The following is a 5,451-nucleotide window of genomic DNA, read 5'->3' as shown; positions in this document are numbered from 1 at the left end:
TATGAAGAGGTACGTGACACACTGAGTCCAGCTGCTGCTTATTTGTGATATTTTAGGAAAGTCTGAAGCCTGATACAGAACAGGCCATTCATATGGAAAAGACACTGCAAGCACTTTGGGAGGGGTTGTCAATTAGGTGGGGTGGGATCTCAGGGAATCACCAGGGCAGGGGGAAAAGTGTGGGCCAGGTTGATGGAGACTCAGATATAGTGCCTGCCAATCAGCTCTGTGATGGGGAAGTTCCAGCACTTTTGTCTGAGAGAAAGCTGCTCCTGAGTTGATACCCAATGCCAGACAATCCAGTTCCTCCTTGTAGGTCCCTGGATCCCCCCTGAATTGTTGCCCCAGTGCCAGAGCCCAGAGGAAGGGGGGTCATGTAAGTCCATGGACTGGCCCTTTTAGAGGAACACCTGGAACTCCAGCAGCCTCTGTGTCACTCAGCCACAATCCCTGATGGTTTTTACAGCCCAAAGTTATGGGGACTTCTCTTCCCAGCACTGGAAACCTGGGCTGGGGGCCTGGCGTGGGACTGATACCACTTGCTCCTCACGGGAGGTCTCCTCAACCCAGATATCCCTCCTGATTAAAACCATGCCTCATGTGGGTGATGGATGAGCCATTCTGTGTCTCTGCCCCTCCTATCAGTCTCAGTGTGCTTTCTTCTTTACTCCTCTAGTTCTAGGACTTACATTTAGCCAGATTTAAGGCTATTCTAAATGAAAGTTTTTCTGTATTTTAATTGTAATTTTTATTTGGTTGTGAGAAGTTGCGAGTCCTGGCATTTACCTATGCCACCACCTTGGTCCCCCAACCCCTAAAATGTTTTTTAAACCAGCAATATATATAATAAATTTAACTAAGCCTTTTCAGTATTTTTACTGAATTGAGTAGTTGTTTTTAATTGGCTTTTACATATGGATGCCATGTTTATTTAAAGGAGCATAGGTTTTACGTAAAAAATACATTAGTCAAATAGTTCTGATAACAGGTTTAAAAAAACCGACATCAATTTATCTTCTTCAGGATTTTGAGAACCATTATCATAATCTTGCATGTGACCTTCTGCACTGAAATCTTCTAAAAACATAGTTTACGCCCTAACCGGTTTGGCTCAGTGGCTAGAGCATAGGCCTGTGGACTGAAGGGTCCCAGGTTCAATTCCGGTCAAGGGCATGTACCTTGTTTGTGGGCACATCCCTAGTAGGGGGTGTGCAGGAGGCAGCTGATCGATGTTTCTTTCTCATCGATGTTTCTAACTCTCTATTCCTCTCCCTTCCTCTCTGTAAAAAATCAATAAAATATATATATTAAAAAAAGACATACTTTACTATTGGAACCTCTTTCCATTGAATATATATTACTTTATCATGGGACCAATGTTACTTAGAACATAATTGTGAAATTAAGTACTGTGATGACTAAGAAAGATATTTGTAATATCAAAATTTATAAACTTCATAAAAGTTCTGATAGAAATACCACAATTATATTCATAATTTGACTCTTAGTTTCAAAAACAATTGCAGTATATTCCAAATACATTTCTATGTGATTATATTCCATTTGCTTTGTGTAAAATAATATACAAATTATTATTAAATTGTATCATGATTAAAAGATATTGAGGACTATAGACTCAGAATTAAAAATAAGCTTAACACTTGAATATCTCAGATATGACTGCTATCCTAGTAATTGTGCTTCATTTTACTTGTTATTTAACATTTATTTTTAAAAGAATTATCACATAATATATACTGTGGGAATAGTATGCTTTAATAATTGTGGGTTTTATTGGGTAATTATTGCAAGCTTTTTGTTATTTCAAGGTTTGTGTAATCTATCAAAATATGATTTGATTTGTTAAATATAATCTAAATTTTATTAGGTTAAGTAATTAATACAAATACATGACATGATATTTCGGTCATGTGTACATGGAATATCTGCTTTCAACTATCTTCCCTAATTTTGTTTGTATATTGAAAGTCTAATGACAAACTAAAGAAGACAGCCGTTATAATATTTAGAGAGCAAATACTTTGTAGGTTTTAAAGAATTTAAAAATTATTATAATAGGTAAATTTATTTTGTGAATATACACAGAGGTTCCTGGTAGGTTAGAAGCAATCTTTAATAGCATACAGCTAGTTAAAATCATTAACACATTTCTTTTTACCATCCATAAGCTGGATTAAAATGAAACAAAATAAATTAACTACTCTCTCCTTCTGATCTTTCTAATTATCATTTGATTCAATGGACCTTTTACACATGCCTTTGGAATAGAAGAAGAATGCATCATTACTAATTTCTTCCTTCGTTTTAAAGTCACAGACCTTTATTTTTTAAGTTGCATATTAATTATTTGTGAATGTGAATTTGAAAAATATAAGAAATATCAATAATTTAGTTATTATTACAAAATAGCCTTAATAGAATTTAATTTAACTCCAAATTTTCTATCTCTGAATCCTCCTCTATTTTTAGTGACTTATCACATCTCAAGTTGATTTAAAGTATATGCACCTCATAACTTGTTAGTACCTGCCATATAGTGTAATAAAAAAGAGAGAAACAGCCGAAACCGGTTTGGCTCAGTGGATAGAGCGTCGGCCTGCGGACTGAGGGGTCCCAGGTTCGATTCCGGTCAAGGGCATGTACCTGGGTTGCGGGCACATCCCCAGTAGGAGGTGTGCAGGAGGCAGCTGATCGATGTTTCTCTCTCATCGATGTTTCTAGCTCTCTATCTCTCTCCCTTCCTCTCTGTAAAAAATCAATAAAATATATTTAAAAAAAAGAGAGAGAAACATATTAGGATTATTTTTACAGATAGAAGATTAAAATTGGGTCTTTGGGTGGGTTGCTAAAATTAATAAAATTTTAGGTTAGTTGAGATTGTATTTCATGTTTAATTTTCTCTATTTTTAAAACTTATAGAACTACTAATTACCCTTAATAGTTGTAAAGAAATGATTTGCTACTTAAAAATTAAACAATTGGTGGTCGGCTACTACATGGTTTATTAATTTCATTTACTTCAATGAGGGATGTGATAACATGGTAGAAAATTATGGAAAATAACTGGAAAAACTTGTCCTGTTCAACAAAATTATGGTTGTCATAAAAATGCTGTGCCTGAAATGATAAATAGGGGAATGTTTTTAAATTAAAACATTTAATATTAAAGTTCAGATAATAATATTAAATGAGAATTGTGAACTCTAAAAAGTTAAGTAAATGCTTATTTTTTGCAATGATATAGAACGGTAGTTGAAAAAGCTATCAAACCAAAAGATAGCAATCACCAACTTTATATTCAAGTGTGTCACCTTAAAATATGCTGCTATTTTCATAAACATATAAAATAAATAAGATATTTAGAACCAAATAGTCTAACAATTCTGTTTTCCATTTAAAAAATGTTTTTTTTCTAATAGTAAACTAACAGCTTTACACATTAATACTAAAATTTATTACATCATCTTGTATGGATAATTGAGCAAACTTTTGCTACTTATTTTTGCTACTTATTGAGCCTTAATTTTAATTATTATAATCACTACCTTGAATATGTCCTCCACTATGTTGCTCCTATTCACTTAGCAAAACTACAACCCTGGTTTAATACAATACTTAGTGTAAAAAATGTCTGCATTCATGCAGTTGAACATGGCTGGGAAAAATACAGGGGTGGGTAAAAGTAGGCTTGCAGTTGTGAGTACAGGAAGCAGAGTTTATTCTTGCAATATTTATTTATTAATTATTGTATTATCTTCCATAAAAAACCTGTAAACATACTTTTGCCCATCTCTGTAATAATGCTTTGCAGTCTCACTTTAAATTCATGACCATGAATCTCAAAAGGCATTCAATACTGACCAGTATTCATACTGTATTTCTTGAGCCTTCCATTCTACCAGTTTCCCAGATAACTTTCATACTTTTTCTTCTCTCTGCCAAACTCTAACCCCTCCTATGCATCCTCATTCTCATCTATTAACATTATTTCCTATCTCACAGAGAAAATTGAAGCAATCAGAAGAGAAATGTCATAGGCTCTCGCTACCCCCCACCCCCACCTAATTATTGGCATCTATGCTCATGTACTCTGCTCTCTTTTCTGTTTGAATACATTCTTCATGCCCCTAGCTAACACCAGCCCTTCCACTAGTGTATAAGATACCATTCCTCCTCAGTTACTAAAGGATATTCTTTAAGAAAATCTCCCCTTTCCCATCCCCAATCAGCAGGAAAAATATTTTGTTATTTCTCTCATCTTATCAAAACAAAACAAATTGCTTTTCTGCCCTGGGCCCAGAAGGGTGATGTGGCTGGGGCTTCGCTGGCCTCACTATGTCTGCCATTTTAAATTTTCAGTCTGTTGACTGTAATCTTGCTGCTTATATGTACCTATGCTTATATCTGATCCTTGGCATCCAGCCTCCTGGACAGAAATAAAACTGGACTGTTGGGTATATTTTGGAAGTGCACCAGAACTGGTGAACAGGAGAGTTCTTATGTTGCAGTATGCTGTATAGTGATGGCCTTCAGCATCCTATTCATACATTAGCTTGGAAAAATACCTGAATTTAATTGCCATCAGATTTTAATATAAAAAGGGGACTTATCTGCAGAAAATAATGTAAAGAATGGATAACTTTGTTTCAACACTGAATGAAATAAATTCCCAGCTGCTCTTCTCTATTTTGTTATTGGACCAATGTTCTATATAATTAGGATGTAACCATTTAATACTCAAAGAGTTTGTAGCAATCAATCTCAGTACTGTCACTACAATATTACATTCTGAAAATGTCATTTCATTGTGTCCAATACCAGTTTTTAGTGAGGTATATCTAAGGCACATAGTAAAAAAAAATTGGTAAACCATTCAAGTTCCTTTCACTGTGAAATGATATATCCTTATAAATTGAGACTGTATATTGAACTAGCTTTTTTATTGGAAAAAAGAATTCAATTTGTGTTGCTAATGGTTGCAATCATATTTAATAATACTTGCTTTACCTCTGGTAACACCATTTTGAGCATTAACCAGAGTACCTCTACTCTTTCTTTTTTTTTTTTTTTTAAATATATTTTATTGATTTTTTACAGAGAGGAAGGGAGAGAGATAGAGAGTTAGAAACATCGATGAGAGAGAAACATCAACCAGCTGCCTCCTGCACATCTCCCACTGGGGATGTGCCCGCAACCCAGGTACATGCCCTTGACCGGAATCGAACCCGGGACCCTTCAGTCCGCAGGCCGACGCTCTATCCACTGAGCCAAACCGGTTTCGGCGCCTCTACTCTTTCTTAAAAATTTTTTTTATTGATTAAGTTAGTACATATGTATCCTTATCCCCACATTACCCCCCGTCCTCCCACACTCATGCCCTCACCCCCCTGTTGTCTGTGTCCATTGTTTAAGCCTATATGCTAGCATATA

At 35.3% G+C, this 5,451-nt stretch overlaps 1 pseudogene; it reads left to right on the top strand.

The window, feature by feature from the left end:
• The first annotated feature begins 4,356 nt into the window (after positions 1-4,356).
• On the top strand, positions 4,357-4,666 carry LOC102433420 (annotated as a pseudogene).
• The last annotated feature ends 785 nt before the right edge of the window (positions 4,667-5,451 follow it).

The sequence above is a fragment of the Myotis lucifugus genome, unplaced genomic scaffold, assembly GCF_000147115.1.
Source record: "Myotis lucifugus unplaced genomic scaffold, Myoluc2.0 scaffold_13, whole genome shotgun sequence".
Classification (NCBI taxonomy): domain Eukaryota; kingdom Metazoa; phylum Chordata; class Mammalia; order Chiroptera; family Vespertilionidae; genus Myotis; species Myotis lucifugus.
Note: the sequence above shows the minus strand (reverse complement) of the source record. Positions and strands in the feature narration are given on the sequence as shown.